This window comes from Ranitomeya variabilis, chromosome 3 (assembly GCF_051348905.1).
Source record: "Ranitomeya variabilis isolate aRanVar5 chromosome 3, aRanVar5.hap1, whole genome shotgun sequence".
NCBI lineage: Eukaryota > Metazoa > Chordata > Amphibia > Anura > Dendrobatidae > Ranitomeya > Ranitomeya variabilis.
This window is the reverse complement of record NC_135234.1, coordinates 173424614-173442601: the sequence shown is the minus strand read 5'-3', so window position 1 is coordinate 173442601 and position 17988 is coordinate 173424614. Positions and strand designations below refer to the sequence as shown.

Here is a 17988-nt window from a genome sequence, read left to right as displayed (position 1 = left end):
ATTTTTTTGAGCAGTGTGTTTATGTGTGTGTATGTATATATGTATGTGTGTATATGTGTGTATGTATGTGTATATATATATATATATATATATATATATATATATATATATATATATATATATATATATATACAGCTTACTGTAAATATGTTTAATAAATAAATATCTGAAAAAAATGGTGTGGAATCCCCCAAAATTGCATTAACCAGCAGAGGGAAAAAGAAAGCTGGGGGCTGATATTAATAGCTTGGGAAGGGGGTAATACCAGTGGAGCTTCCCAGGTTATTAATATTAGCTCACAGCTGTATACTTAGCTGTTACTGGTTATTAAAATGGGAGCCCCCTCCAAAAAAATGACGTGGGGGTCCCTCTATAATTTATAACCAGCAAAGGCTAGGCAGACAGCTGCGGCTTATATTAATAGCCAAGGAAGGGGCCTCCCTCCCAAACTAAAAACAGCTCTCCGCTGCCTCAGAAAAGGTGCATCCATAAGATGCGCCAATTCTGGCGCTTAGTCTCTGGTGCATTAATAGTGTTGGGATAATGGTATTGGGGTTTATGTCAGCTTTGTACTAGCAGCTGTCATCAAGTCCAAGGGCTTGTAATGGAGAGGCATCTATAAGATGCCCCCATTACTAACCCCATAGTCATATTGTAAATAAAAGCACCTTGGATAAAGTCCTTTATTTGAAATAAAGGAACAAAACCTTTTTTTTAATTAAAAATGTAAAAGCAAAGTTCTACTTACTTTTAACGCCTAATCCACTGAAGCCCATGTCACCTGTAAAACAATTAAAATATTAATCAACCATATCCCTCACCTCTCCACTACATGAAGATAATCCACCAATGCCCATGTTCCCTGTAAAAGAGTAAAAAATAAACACATTCCTCACCTTTCCAACGAGAACATAAGTCTTGACAAGTCTAGATATGCTACATCTACTTGGCAGGCTGAACACATGAAGCCAGCGTTCTGCTTGCCAGTCATCAAAGACACTGAGAGCTGATGTTTTTAGTCTAGGAGGGGGCCAATATCCATGGTGGCTTACTGGCTTTTAATATCAGCTTGCAGCTGTCTGCCTAGGCTTTGCTGGCTATGAATTATAGAGGGACCCTACATCATTTTTTGGGGGGTACCCATTTGACTAACCAGTAAAGGCTAAGTATATATCTGTGAGCTGATATTAATAGGCTGGGAAGCTCCAGGTGGAGTATCCCCTTCCCCGGCTATAAACATCATCCTCCATCTGTCCGCTTTCCCTCTGCTGGTTAATAAAATGTTGGTGTTCTCCACACCATTTTTTTCAGAAAATAACTTATTTAGTAATAAAATACATGTACAGTAAGCTATGCAAGCACTGCACTAATTATATATGTCACTGACATCTTTGTATCTACAGATGCTTCGGACAAAATTATAATATCATCAAAAAGTTAATTTATTTTAGTTCTTCAATACAAAGTGAATCTCATATATTATATAGAGTCATTACAAACAGAGTGATATATTTCAAGTGTTTATTTCTGTTAATGTTGATGATTATGGCTTACAGCCAGTGAAAACCCAAAAGTCATTATCTCAGAAAATTAGAATAATTAACAAAAAAACACCTGCAAAGGCTTCCTAAGTGTTTAAAAAGGTCCCTTAGTCTGTTTCAGTAGGCTCCACAATCATGGGGAAGACTGCTGACTTGACAGATGTCCAGAAGGCAATCATTGGCACACTCCACAAGGAGGCTAAGCCACAAAAGGTCATTGCTAAAGAATCTGGCTGTTCAGAGTGCTGTGCTGTATCCAAACATATTAATGGAAAGTTGAGTGGAAGGAAAAAGTGTGGTAGAAAAAGGTGCACAAGCAACTGGGATAACCGCAGCCTTGAAATGATTGTTAAGAAAAGGACATTCAAAAATTTGGGGGACATTCACAAGGAGTGGATTGCTGATGGAGTCATTGCTTCAAAAGCCACCACACACAAACGTATCCAGGACATGGGCTACAAGTGTCGCATTCCTTGTGTCAAGCCACTCATGACCAATAGACAATGCCAGAAGTGTCTTATCTGGGCCAAGGAGAAGAACTGGACTGTTGCTCAGTGATCCAAGGTATCAAAGTCAGCACAGCCATCAACCAGGAAATTTTAGAGCACTTCATGCTTCCCTCTGCCGACAAGCTTTTTGGAGATGGAAATTTAATTCTCCCACCGGACTTGGCACCTGTCGACACTGCCAAAATTACCAATACCTGATTTAAAAACAACAGTATCACTGTGCTTGATTGGCCAGCAAACTCACCAGACCTTAACCCCATAGAGAATCTGTGGAGTATTGTCAAGAGGAAGATGAGACACCAGACCCAGCAATGCAGATGAGCTGAAGGCTGCTATCAAAGCAACCTGGGCTTCCATAACACCTTAGCAGTGCCACAGGCTGATTGCCTCCATGCCACGCCGCATTGATGCACTAATTGATGCAAAAGGAGCCCCGACCAAGTATTGAGTGCGTTTGCTTAACCCCTTCACCCCCAAGGGTGGTTTGCACGTTAATGACCGGGCAAATTTTTACAATTCTGACCACTGTCCCTTTATGAGGTTATAACTCTGGAACGCTTCAACGGATCTTGGCGATTCTGACACTGTTTTCTCGTGACATATTGTACTTCATGATAGTGGTAAAATTTCTTTGATATTACCTGCGTTTATTTGCAAAAAAAATGGAAATTTGGCGAAAATTTTGAAAATTTTGCAATTTTCCAACTTTGAATTTTTATGCCCTTAAATCACAGAGATATATCACACAAAATACTTAATAAGTAACATTTCCCACATGTCTACTTTACATCAGCACAATTTTGGAACCAAAATTTTTTTTTGTTAGGGAGTTATAAGGGTTAAAAGTTGACCAGCAATTTCTCATTTTTACAACACCATTTTTTTTTAGGGACCACATCTCATTTGAAGTCATTTTGAGGGGTCTATATGATAGAAAATACCCAAGTGTGACACCATTCTAAAAACTGCACCCCTCAAGGTGCTCAAAACCATATTCAAGAAGTTTATTAACCCTTCTGGTGCTTCACAGGAATTTTTGGAATGTTTAAATAAAAATGAACATTTAACTTTTTTTCACAAAAAAATTACTTCAGCTCCAATTTGTTTTATTTTACCAAGGGTAACAGGAGAAAATGGACCCCAAAAGTTGTTGTACAATTTGTCCTGAGTACGCCGATACCCCATATGTGGGGGTAAACCACTGTTTGGGCGCATGACAGAGCTCGGAAGCAAAGGAGCGCCATTTGACTTTTCAATGCAAAATTGACTGGAATTGAGATGGGACGCCATGTTGCGTTTGGGGAGCCCCTGATGTGCCTAAACATTGAAACCCCCCACAAGTGACACCATTTTGGAAAGTAGACCCCCTAAGGAACTTATCTAGATGTGTGGTGAGCACTTTGACCAACCAAGTGCTTCACAGAAGTTTATAATGCAGAACCGTAAAAATAAAAAATCATATTTTTTCACAAAAATTATTTTTCGCCCCCAATTTTTTATTTTCCCAAGGGTAAGAGAAGAAATTGGACCCCAAAAGTTGTTGTACAATTTGTCCTGAGTACGCTGATACCCCATATGTGGGGATAAACCACTGTTTGGGCGCATGGGAGACCTCGGAAGGGAAGGAGCGCCGTTTGACTTTTCAATGCAAAATTGACAGGAACTGAGATGGGACGCCATGTTGCGTTTGGAGAGCCACTGATGTGCCTAAACATTGAAACCCCCCACAAGTGACACCATTTTGGAAAGTAGACCCCCTAAGGAACTTATCTAGATGTGTTTTGAGCACTTTGACCCACCAAGGGCTTCACAGAAGTTAATAATGCAGAGCCGTAAAAATAAAACAAAAATTTTTTCCCACAAAAATTATTTTTTAGCCCCCAGTTTTGTATTTTTCCAGGGGTAACAGGAGAAATTGGACCCCAAAGGTTGTTGTCCTATTTGTCCTGAGTACGCTGATACCCCATATGTTGGGGTAAACCCCTGTTTGGGCACACGGGAGAGCTCGGAAGGGAAGGAGCACTGTTTTACTTTTTCAACGCAGAATTGGCTGGAATTGAGATCGGACGCCATGTCGCGTTTGGAGAGCCCCTGATGTGCCGAAACAGTGGAAACCCCCCAATTATAACTGAAACCCTAATCCAAACACACCCCTAACCCTAATCCCAACAGTAACCCTAACCACACCTCTAACCCTGACACACCCCTAACCCTAATCCCAACCCTATTCCCAACCGTAAATGTAATCTAAACCCTAACTTTAGCCCCAACCCTAACTGTAGCCTTAACCCTAGCCCCAACCCTAGCCCTAACCCTAACCCTAATGGGAAAATGGAAATAAATACATTTTTTTTATTTTTCCCTAACTAAGGGGGTGATGAAGGGGGGTTTGATTTACTTTTATAGCGAGTTTTTTAGCGGATTTTTATGATTGGCAGCCGTCACACACTGAAAGACGCTTTTTATTGCAAAAAATATTTTTTGCGTTACCACATTTTGAGAGCTATAAATTTTCCATATTTTGGTCCACAGAGTCATGTGAGGTCTTGTTTTTTGCGGGACGAGTTGATGTTTTTATTGGTAACATTTTCGGGCACATGACATTTTTTTATCACTTTTTATTCCGATTTTTGTGAGGCAGAATGACCAAAAACCAGCTATTCATGAATTTCTTTTGGGAGAGGCGTTTATACCGTTCCGCGTTTGGTAAAATTGATAAAGCAGTTTTATTCTTCGGGTCAGTACAATTACAGCGATACCTCATTTATATTATTTTTTTATGTTTTGGCGCTTTTATACGATAAAAACTATTTTATGGAAAAAATAATTATTTTTGCATCGCTTTATTCTCAGGACTATAACTTTTTTATTTTTTTGCTGATCATGCTGTATGGCGGCTCGTTATTTGCGGGACAAGATGACGCTTTCAGCGGTACCATGGTTATTTATATCTGTCTTTTTGATCGCGTGTTATTCCACTTTTTGTTCGGCGGTATGATAATAAAGCGTTGTTTTTTGCCTCGTTTTTTTTTTTTTTTTCTTACGGTGTTTACTGAAGGGGTTAACTAGTGGGCCAGTTTTATAGGTCGGGTCGTTACGGACGCGGCGATACTAAATATGTGTACTTTTATTGTTTTTTTTTTTTTTATTTAGATAAAGAAATGTATTTATGGGAATAATATATATATATTTTTTTCATTATTTTGGAATATTTTTTTTTTATTTTTTTTTACACATTTGGAAAATTTTTTTTTAACTTTTTTACTTTGCCCCAGGGGGGGACAATACAGATCGGTGATCTGCCAGTTTGCATAGCACTCTGACAGATCACCGATCTGAGAGAAGTGCAGGCTGCTTCACAGTGCCTGCTCTGAGCAGGCTTCTGTGAAGCCACCTCCCTCCCTGCAGGACCCGGATCCGCGGCCATCTTGGATCCGGGTCTGGAGCAGGCAGGGAGGGAGGTAAGACCCTCTCAGCAACGTGATCACATCGCGTTGCTGCGGGGGGCTCAGGGAAGCCCGCAGGGAGCCCCCTCTCTGCGCGATGCTTCCCTGCACCGCCGGCACATCGCGATCATGTTTGATCGCGGTGTGCCGGGGGTTAATGTGCCGGGAGCGGTCCGTGACCGCTCCTGGCACATAGTGCCGGATGTCAGCTGCGATAGGCAGCTGACACTCGGCCGCGCTCCCCCCGTGAGCGCCGCCGATCGCGCTGGACGTACTATCCCGTCGGTGGTCATACGGGCCCACCCCACCTCGACGGGATAGTACGTCCGATGTCAGAAAGGGGTTAACATACATTTTAGTAGGCCAAAATCATTTTTCAAGCTGGTGTTATAAAGTATTCTAATTTACTTAGCTAATGACTTGAGTTTTCATTGGCTGTAAGCCATAATCATCAACATTAACAGAAATAAACACTTGAAATATATCACTGTTTGTAATGACTCTAGATAATGAGTTTCACCTTTTTGTATTGAAGAACTAAAATAAACTTTTTATGATATTCTAATTTTGGGAGAATCACCTGTATTATCCCCCCCTTTCTCCAATGCTTAAAATGAAATATTTAACGGAATTTTGGGAATTTTGGCATATATTTCTAAATATTTAGGATACTACTTTGCAAACAGTGGCATTAAATAGATAGATATTCATTGAGTTTGATGGAATTTCCACATTTCATTATTCTTTCCAGAAGACTTAAAGGAAAGAATACATTTTATGGTCAAAGCAGTGCTGGATAAGAGACCTGTAGGGTGGCTAAATATACTTTTGTTAATGGTTGCCGAGTGCCAGCATACTGGGATTGCAGAGCAACCAGTGGGCATTTCCAGTAGCATCGCTCTTCATGGTGCTACTAAAATTCCACACAAATTTATGCTTATACTGCTTTTTCAGTCTCCATCTGGACTATATTGAAAGGCCATACACATCTTAAAAGTAAAATGTCATTAAAAAAACGCAGACAGTATGCATTGCAGCCTGGCTATTGCATGATTGCAGCTAGGTATATTATTCTTCTAAACAATCTGGAGTTTTTCTGAGAAAATATACTTGAAAGATCTTGCTGAGCATAGCTGCATACCATACTAATCCGGCATTGCATCCACTTGGGAAGTCCATGCATATGCCCCTGAACCAGGGGGTTCCTTCATCATGGGCCTCATCTATAATATCTATTTGAATACACTATTATGTGTAACCTTTATCTTATTACACCAACACCGATATCCCCTCCAAATCTGGTATAAATAGTCTTAATAATATAACTCTATGAATTATCATGCAGCTAGTATATATTTAAAAATCATTACCATATGATACTTCATCCACTTCCTGCACAGTAACATCCTTTGACTTGTTATATATACCCATGGCCTGTGCATTTTTCCACTCCTTGACTGGACACCTAAAGATTTGGACTTGTATTGCACATGTCTCCATAATGATCAGAATCCATGCAGGGCCGGATTTAAGAGCTGGGTGGCCCGGGGCCCATTTTGGAGGGAGGCCCATTTTTCAAGGTGTTGCAATATGTAATGCAAAAACACAAAATGAAACGAACGCAAGTTTATTTACAAAAATCATTTACACAGTCACAGTAATTCAGGTAAAATCATTAATTTTTTTACAATCAAGGCACTTTCCTTGATTTTCGTGCTGCAAAATCACTAATGATGTCACTAAAGTCCAATTCATGCAGTATATCTGACTCGATGCTCATGATAGCCAAATTTACAAGTCGTTCCTGCTTCATGGATGTCCTTTATCGGTTTTCAACTACTTTGAGTTTTGAGAAGGAACGCTCACCACTGCAGTTTACCATCAAAATTAGATATGTCCTTAGAGCCATCTCAATATTTGGGAAAGTGTACTGCACACCCTTTCCATGATAAGCTTGCACATGAAAAGTTCAGTGCTGATATCTTTTGGCTCCTCGTCTGTGAATAAATTGGCAAATGTTACAAACTGACACAGTTCATCGATAAATGTAATGTCCAAGTCATCTGAATAAGATCTGACGAGTTGATCTGCTGTGGCCTTAAGCTCGTCTGAAGACCGTTCTGTCAGATGGCTAAAAAACCTAAATTTGCTTGATATATCTTTATATGTTTGAAGACGTTGATCAAAAGAAGTGATAAACTGATCAATGATAGGCAAGAAAGTTTCTGTTCTGTATTTTTCAGAAGGGCAGAGTTGTACTTCTTCCTTATTGCCATAATCCAATGGATTGAGACACACGTTTCGGCGCCTGTGTCGAGTTATCGTCTGAACATACTCAGATGAACCAGACAGGTCTTTGCCTTGCTTCTCAAATTTTGAAGGAGTCACACTTTGATGCGACATAGTTTTTTTAAGCTGGTCAGTGACGGAGAAGGCTGCCGCATGCCATTAGCTAAGCATTAGGTATAGGGAGGGTACTAAGGAAGTCTGGCTAGGCTAGCCAGGTCAGTGGATGCTGACGCAGGTCAGGTGCCATGACTCTGCCGCTCTGCGCCAGCCACTGAGATGTAGGATCATAGCCAGGTCCTTACACTTTCAAAAGTTTCTCGTTTGTTAAATGTTCCTTAACATTAGAAGCGGTTCACAGCAAAGAGACGTGTATTTTACATGTTTTGAGATATTTATCCCTATGTTGGTGGGAGGCCCCCATCTGGTGGGTGGCCCAGGGCCCGGGCCCCTTGGGCCCACCCCTAAATCCGGGCCTACATCCATGTATGGTTGCTTGCGTCCCAACATGGACCGCATGATTTATTATCCACGTGCATGCGCCTACTATCGGGTGGTGCAAATTACATTACGGACCATTAGCAGACAACATAAGGAGATCCCTTTCTGCTGGATGCTCGCTCCACATCGTTTTCATCACATTTGGACCTGCTTAAGCTTCAACTGGCAGCCCATCATTCATTGTCTATGCACACGCTCCCAACAGGTGACGTTCACCACGTCATGGCGCATGCGCACATCACACAGAATAGAATCATGTGCCATTCGGCTTTCATCACATGTGACCTCTGCTGTCCAACCTAATGGACACACCCACCTTACGCATGGGCACTTCTAACCATGGGGACATTGTAGACATATGCTAATTGCTCAGAAGCATTGTTTTCAGGGTGTGAACTATTATAGCCTTTCCCAATCATGGAGGCATATTTAAAGAGAATCTGTCACCACATTTGACCTATCTAAATTATTAATATGGGCATATAGGTTATAGACTGTTGATAAGTGTGTTACTTGCATGCCTTCCTTAATGCAGGCCGTGCAAAAAAAATTACTACGCAAGTGCCGATTGACATTCCTATCATTTCCAGTGGCAGGGAAAAATGCAATGATGGAAAAAGCTTCTTTTATGTTGGAGCCAGAATAACTTGTTTTTAAGGTGGACAACCTCTTGTGGTGCCTAGGGCCCACCAGTAAAATTGGTGCCCACACCATAACTGCCATGTACAATTATGGTGGTTTGCATTAAGTGCGTCTCTGCCACTGTGTAATAGTGCATCACAGGATAGGGGTTAAACTTTCATATATTTTATCTCTAATCAAAAGTATAAATACCACCACACTATGACCATAATGTGCGTGAATATAACTACCATCCTGTTACTGAACATAATCCACTAACCCAAGACCAATATAGCCAATATTACTGCTGGTGCAAATGTTGACTGAATAATACCTCCATACCGATTATTAAAAAAAACACTAACACAAAAATGATCACCAGTAACAGTTGTTCACAGAAAGCTTGCAGACAGTATGTAATATATAACATAAATGTTCAGTTATAGCCAGTGACTCACCAATGACTTCTCCATTTGAAGTAATTCATTTTTGCTTTTCTTTTTCATCTGACATACTATGACCACTATGACTTCTTCCACCAACAATTTTTCTTGTCGCTGCAAAATGTAGCACACAATCATCTCGGCTTATCACTTCTAGAGTATCTGCTCAACTTATCTCTTACTTAATCTATTGCCCAATATAAAGAAGAAAAGTGCCATAATACCGCCACCTTGGTTGCTCCCCTCCAACAGTGACAGTATCCCCAAAAATAAAATATATTGAATTAATGTCAAAGGTTTGTGACTCATTTACATTAGAAAATTCTTCCTCTGTGAAATGAACCCCATAACTTTATGTATATGTTCCCTTTTCTGGTCCCTGTACAATAGTAAAGTTCCCCTTTGTGCCCTCATAGTAGTAATGTCTCAATACAGCATTAAATATCCCTTCCCTAGTTGCACCCATAAAATTCTATCATCCACTTTTTTTTACCCATAGTGTAATAATGTCCACTTTCTATGCCTCAATACAATTGGAATGATCCAAATTGTGGGCTTATAAATTAATTGTAATGTATGGGGCCACAAGGGGGGCATTGCTAATGTATTATGTCTCCCATTGTGAACTGATACATTAGTAAAGGCTCCGCTTGTTTCTCCGCATAGTAATGTCTCCCCTTTCTGAAACCCATACAGTAGCAATGTACGCCTATTGAGCCCATACAGTAAAGGTCCCACAATCTGGTCTCAGTACAGTAGCATAGTAAAAAATGGCCCCAATTTTGTCACCAGTATTATAATATTCCCCATTCTGGTCTCCATAATATTCCCCATTCTGGCCTCCACACAGTAAACATTTGCCCCAATTTGGCCCCTACATAGTGATAATGTCCCCAATTATGGCTGCCATATAGCTATGTTATTCTCTATTCTGGCCCCAATATAGTAATAACTTCCCCCTTTCTTGCCCCAATACAGTAATATAGTCCCATTCTGGCACCCATACAGTCATAATGTTCCATTTTGGCCTTATATAGTAAAAATATCACCCATACAGTAATAGTGCCACCCCCCATTGTGGCGTCATACTGTAATGTTCTATTCTGAACCCCCATATAGTATTATCCCCCATTCTGACTCCAGTTTATTAAAAATGTTCCCTTTCTGGCACCAGTTTAGTAATAATGTTCCCCACTCTGGGCCCCATACCGTAAAAATGTTTCACATTCTGATCCTATTATAGTAATAGTGTCCTCAATTCTAGCTCCCATAGAGTAATATCGTCCACAATTCTGGTGCTGCTCACGCAGCAAGTTAAAAAAAAAATCTACAATTTCTCTTACTTGTCCCTGTTCCTATAACAAGAATCTCAAAATGCAGTGATGGCATTGTTCTGCCTGCAACGGGATGCCGATGTCAGCTGCTTGCCCCTGATTGGTTGCCTCTGGCCAGTGGGTTGTGTATTTGTTGCAGCACAGGGAGCAACTGGCTATCTGCTCCACACACCCAGCTGAAAATAGTGCTGGCACCAGCCGACCACCTAATGTTGAAGTCCTTAGATTAGCTCTAATGTTGGATCAAACCAGATGAGCTAGCCATAGCTTCTTATGGCCGTCAATAAACTTGTGGCACCCACTACACTCTCACTCACTCATCAATTGTCTTTCTTTTGACAACTTTTGGAAGTTATCACCAACTGAATACTAGGAACAGCCTCCAAGATCTGCTATTTAGGAAAGGCTTTTACCAATCACAATTTGTAAGTCACTCAGATCCCTACACTTGACTATTTATTCTTTCAATACATCAACTTAAACAGCAATTAGTTCCCTTGATGCCTGATATCTCCCAATCCTTCATAGGCAATTGTCATTATTATTTAATGGACTTCGGATCGATTTTGAGCCATGGCGACTTGATGGATGATCTGTAGGAATTTCAATCTTGTGAAAGCCTAGAGAGTTCCAGTAGGATCTACTCCGTTATTATCATGATGGTATCAAGCCATCTGGTTTCAGGTCTTCATCTTCACTTTGTTCCCTTTATTCTTCCAACCATAATATCATTCTCTATTGACTGCTCTCTTCGTATGATGTGTCCAAATTAAGCAATTGTCATTAGATCAATAATATTCACTTCACTTGCCAGTAGTTTTAATGTTATGGCTGATCAGTGGATATTTGTCATATTCTTATATGGTCAAATTCAGGAAATCAAACTGATGCTCTTTGAATACATAGAACCAATATGACATAACTCATGTTTTGCAGCCTGCATAAAAGTTTGCCAAGATTGAAGAAATGAACTTTATCTTGGCTATGCTTTAATGTGCCGTCAGATTCCCAAATGTGCTATTTTTATAATTGAAGCTAAACTAAAAAGAGATTTAAATACCGTAATTAAGATTTTCTTTAATAATTGGACATATGGCTGGCTGTATAGATTTGAATTTGTTCATATTCCTCAAATTGCAATCCCTACCCTGCAAAAATGTATGGTTCATTACAGATGAATACTCCTCCCCAAACATTGTGAGTAGAATCATTGGTGTTGATAAGAAGCTAAAATGAACTTAAGCGCACGTGTCAAGAACTGGACCTGGAGAGCAATTAAAAAAGGCACACCAGTGATATTAATATGAGCTGAAGCCTTAGGTGATGTAATATAGATGCTAAAAATACCTCACTGATTACTAAAATCAGACATTCAAAACTGTGTGGAAAAACAGAGCTCTCAATTCATCACACTGCCCTGGTGCTCATAAAATTAGTTTTTACTACTTGTGTCAAATTCAGTTGGAGAAAGTTTCAAAAATGATTTAGTTTTATGCAGTTACAGTAAAGTCAGTAATTATGGAATTGCAGTGAAGTTATGTAAGTCTGGTCCCAAGGGCTCATGAAATAAAGCTAGTGTAGCATATTGGCAATAGAGCCTTGATCTGAAATTTGGAAATGTATGGGAGTGGAGGCACAAGCTTGAATGCCATAGAAGATTTTGTTTCATAGTATCAGTGTCATAAAAGCAAGTGGGTTGATATTTGGGGTTGATGTTAGCTGTGTAATGTCCACTTCCCAACCTCATAAGACCAGACCTCAGCCACCTCAGAAAAGGTTCATCCATTGGATGGCTTATTCCCAGCATAACAAGACCAGCTCACAGCTGTCTGCTTTCCCTTGGCTGGTTATTAAAAATATGGGGGCCCATGCAGTTTTTTTTTCCATTTATTTATTAACAAGTACAGGGAAATACACATGAAAGGTAACCTCAGTTCATAGCCTCCAGGTTTTCCAGCAGTTTGGAATTGCAGGATCTTTAAAGACTCCCTTAAGGTTTTCGGGCCTTCCAGCTGCTGGGAGGACCGGTCGCTGTGAATTCTGGCAAACTTTAAGGCTATCTGAGTTCCCAGCCACCGGGTTTCGTGGCAGCTTGAGTGCCGAACTAATGAGTGCCGGATTAGCGGCACTCGTGAGAACCGGCCGCTGTGAACTGAGATAACCTTACTGACATCCGCCTCAGTTCACAGCCGGGTCTTGCGTAGTGGCTGCTGCTATGAATGGAGCTCCATAGACTGGGTGAAGACGACTGGGAACCAACATATTATGGGTTAAGTTGGACCCTGTGGATTATTATTTTTTTAATGTTTTTTTTCTACTACTGCTAATCCGTAGAAGATAAAACCTAGTTCTAAGCACTAATGGCCTGCTACTCCTTTTGCCTTAGCTCGTTTATAAAAATTTTTTTAATAACCAGCATGGTCAAAACAGACAGCTGGAGGCTGATATTAATAGATTTGAAAGGTCTATGGATATTGGCCCCTTCTCAGAATAAGACCAGCTCACATCTGTCTGATTGGCTGGTTATTTAAAAATAGGTGGGTTTCCACGTCACTTTTTCATTTATTTATTTATTAGTAATAAATAAATGAAAAAAAAGACCTGGGTTCCCCCTATTTTAATAACAAGCTAAGGGAAAGCAGACAGCTGTGGGCTGATATTAATAGGCTGGAAATGCCCATGGTTATTGGGCAATTCCCAACCTACAAATATCAGCCTGCAGCCACACCAGAAGTGATGCATCATATTTGATATGCCAGTCCTGACACTCAGTGTCAGCTCTTCCTGATTGCCCTGCTGCGGTCGCAATTGGGGTAATTGTTTTTTGGGGATTAGTAATGGAGAGGTGTCAGTCAGACACCCCTATTACTAACCCAGTAGTAAAAATAAAAACATAGAAAAAATTACTTTATTTGATTAAAGACTCCCCCCCCCTCCCCCCACTAGCCTATTTTTAATGAAATGATCCCACAAATTTTTATGAAATGATCCATCTTCATCTTCTTCTTCTTTGTCTCCGGTACCTGTGAATAGCAGTAAAGCTATCACACAGAGGACAGTGGGAACTGCTGAATGTTCAGGCTTCCCATTGACTTGAATGGTGTTCAGGTTCAGGATCAGGTTCAGGTACCGTTCTCATACCTGAACGAAACATTTTTTTTTAAAGTTTGTCTGAATCCGACAAATCTGAACATCAACAAGTTTGCTCATCCCTAGTAACCAGATTTCCCAATATAAACTACAGCCACCATTTTTAATGCCTCTTTTACAGTAGTCTAGCAAGCTCATAGTAGTCTCATCAAGGTAGAGTGCGCGGGAGCAAGGTTGGGGGGCACTGTGTCGATAATGTAGGACATGTCATCCACATGAAGCAAGCAGGTGGATGGCAATTACAACGAAAGAGGAGGCACCGAAGCATGACCAGCGATACCCATCGAACTGGACCGAGACGTATGCGGGATCATAAAAGGTATTTTTGGGGCTATGCAGAGGGGGATGGGGACTTATATACATCTTGCCAGACTAAAGTATAACAGATATTAGAAGTGGTGGCCATGGTTTAGATTGGGAAAACCTGTGACATGTTCCCTTTAAAAATGGCAATTTTTTTCAAAGGTAAAATGTGTCGTGTGATAAAGTAAAATGCCTAAACATGATACTGAAAAATGTATAAATAACAAAAACTAAATGTGATGGAACTGATGAAAACTGATCGACTGATTGATAGTGTGGCATAAGTTTGATTACAATAGAAATTAATAAGTTTTATTGAGTTATCTGGGGCTTGGAATGCTATCATTTTTTCCTTTATATGCTTTACCACCATGAGGATATGTGCACGCATTCGGTATGTGCAGCAGAAAAATTCTGCTGCAAATACCGCAGTGTTTGCAGGAAAATCATATAAAATGTTTGTTTTGTCCCTTTTTTGCATGTGATTTTGATGTTTTTCCCCTTCATTTGAATAGGCAAAAAAAATGCTTCAGATAGGTTAATTTTCATAAAAAAAAAACACAGTTTTTCTGCTAGAAATGTGCAAATGGCCTCTCTGAAGAGGCAAATTGCATATTTAAATTCCCAGAGGAGCATGCATGACTTATACCTCTACTCACTCTGACATGCCAGGCCTGGCTTATCACTCTCCACGAGGAGAAATGTTTCTGCTACAAAAACACATAGAAATAAATGTATCAAAAATGCAATTGTACTTATACCCTTAGCCCTTTGAACTTGCCTGTTACATAATTTTGTCCCCATAATATACCATCGTGTCCTTTCAATTTTACTTGTTCGAATGCTGCTGCATGACATGGGGTAGGGCCCATGCACACTGCATAGACTTCTGCGTGGACTGTCAGAGCGGTGAATGCAGTTGGTCTTCTCAAAACAAAAAAAAAAAGTTACAACAAAAAACTTTTGATCTAAACTGTTTCCTTTTTACAGTTGCGTAGTGTCGACATGTTTATTGAAATCAGCCGTCCTACTATTTCCATGCATATAGGTGTGGATGATTGTAACTGTAAGCTTGAAGAAGATGAAAAGATTGCAGATATCTTGTTTTTTTTTCTACTATAGCTAATCCATAAAAGATAGAACCTAGCTCTGCACACTACTGACCTCCTACTGTTTCTTCTCTGCAGACCGATGACTTACTAGTAATTCATGTTCATAGAAAATATGACCTCTGTTTTTTTAGTCTTGGTGTTTTTTGTCTCGTGCCCCTAAACATACCGTGGTTTGAGGATAATGGTGATCACTGCTAGAAGCCTGTTAACTGTAAATTTCAATATACGAAGTGACGAATTTGATAAAATACATTCCTGAAACTTTCAATAGTTCATTAAGGTATAGGTTGATAGGTTGATTGTGTAATCTGCATATTATTAGGGACTACTTGGCTGAAAATAAAAGGGTTGTCTCATAAAAACAACTCCTATCTGTATGCGCTGTAGGGGCCCCCTTTGAGTTAGGTGGAAGAGCCAAATTATACGAGTGTCTCCTATTCTGGCAGTCTTGTTCTTCTATTGGGTTAATTATTTATCAGCAGTCGCTACAGAGGAAATGCTGGACTCCTACGGCATCCCCCTGCAAGTCAGCTGGTTGCTGTGGGAGCGGGATGTAGGGTGATCAGCTGATTGCTCTAGGGTTCCATCTGATCTGATGCCGATTCGGCATGAGAAAACAATAACAGCATGCTGCAGGTGTACCCGATGATCAGATCACGCTCACCCATAAAAATCTATGGGTGCATATGAAGTGTTGGAGTGCCGTCGCATGTCATTTGAGTACAGTCCAACATGCGTGGACTCCAACAATGGAGAAGATGGAGAAATGAAGTTCTCCTTCTTCTCATCTGTGACATATTTCTCTCATGCGAGAGAATTGGATGACACTAAGGTGACATTATGATTAGACTCTGACCTAATTTGATCTGAGTGTCATTATCACAATCGCATGAGAGAATCGTCTGCCTTGTTACCCCAGACTGTTAAAAAAAAAAAAACTTTTCTAAGGAGCATAAAGAAAAACTTGGTGTAAAAGGACCTTAACTCAAATCTCTGTGTAGATTATATTGGCGGAATGCTGTAAGTGTTTGTAGAACTTTTTCCTTTATGTCAAGGGAGATGAGGGCAGCTAGATATTTCCATGTGTCTGCTTTGCGGACAATATCTGGCAGCAGAGTGCTGACGGGACAAACCGAGATTGCTACATACATAGTACACATGCTTGACATATCTTTTAAATGTCTTTGAGTATCAGAAAGTTTCTGTTTCAAAGTCTGAGAACCAATAGCGTTAATAAATAGCAGCAAGGACACAGCTTCTATAGTTGAATGCAAGGATCAATTGTGACAATATAACTGGCTTAGAAATTTCCAACAAAAATCATACAGGTAAAGAACTGTTGTCGAAAAAGAAAAAATGACACCCTCAGCAGGAACACTGTGTGAGTGGGCAAGGGTCAGTCCTTCTAAATCGTCTGTGTAAGGGTAAGCAGGTAGGGATGAGAAAAGGGTTTCTTCGCTGTCACATGAATGTTTCGGCTTTGTCAATGTATTCTGTAACTTTCATCAAATAACCACTCTCTTAGTGTATGTAGGAGCAAATCTGTGAAGCACACTGAGAGTTTGAAACATTTGGCACAACATTAGTGACAGATACTATAATCAATGAACAGAGCGTCCTACTGATATACACCTATACTATATATGCAAGCGTTTGTTGGTTAATTTCCAACTAACCTCCAAAACAGATCTGACACAGTGTTTAAAAACGATTTTATTTGTATCTCAGTCCAATAATGAAAAAAAAAAAAATCTGAAGTTTGTTAAAAAAAGAAATTGCGTCATTTTCCGAGACACGCTCTATTTTTCGTGATCTGGGGCTGGTGAGGGCTTATTTTTTGTGTGCCGAGCTGGCTTTTTTAATGATACCATTTTGGCGTGGATACAATCTTTTGATCGCTTATTATTGCATTTTAATGCAATGTTGCGGCGACCAAAAAAAACTTAATTCTGGCGCTTTGACTTTTTTTTTCACTACGCCATATACCTACCGGATTAATTTTTTTGCAGCTTGATAGATCTGGTGATTCTGAACAATGGCGATACCAAATATGTGTATTTTTATTTATTTTTTATTTTATTTTGAATGGGGGGGTGATTTGAACTTTTTTTTTTTTTTTTCAGTTTTTTAAATCTTTGTAAAAACATTTTTTTTTTTTACTTTTGGCATGCTTCAATAATCTCCAAGGAACACTACAAGCTGTGATAATCCGATCGGCTTGGCTACACACAAGTGACGATCAGATCGCCTATGTGTAGCAGAAATGCTCACTTGCTATGAGCGCTGACTGCTGGATGGCGCTCATAGCAGTCCGGCAATGACAACCACAGGGGTCTGCTGACCCCGAGTTTTCATGCCAAGCCATCGGCGACCCGCAGTCATGTGACATGTGTGAGATTAGTGACGCGCTTCTGGCTAGCTCACACTAAAAATGCCGCTGTCAGAGATTGACATTTAACAGGCACATGTCAGCTGTTCAAAACAGCTGACATGTGCTGGGAAAGATGTAGGCTCATCGCCGGAGCCCACATCAAAGGGAGGGACACAACATGCACACTACATTTTCGGCGCATGTCGTGAATTGGTTAAACTCCTTGCGCCAGGTCTGTTTTGGAGTTTAGTTGGGAGTTACCCAACAAAGGCTTGGAACATTATTGTTTCTACATGGATTCAGGCTGCATCATGTTTTAACTATTAGTGAAGTTACACTCACCTGGCACAACCTCGCAGGTGAGCACTTTT

At 40.2% G+C, this 17988-nt stretch overlaps 1 protein-coding gene across 2 annotated transcripts in view; it reads left to right on the top strand.

Moving 5' to 3' along the window:
• The window catches only part of LOC143815564 (tetraspanin-2-like), a 255869-nt gene that overhangs the window by 136345 nt on the left and 101536 nt on the right, over positions 1-17988 (top strand). The window lies entirely within an intron of this gene.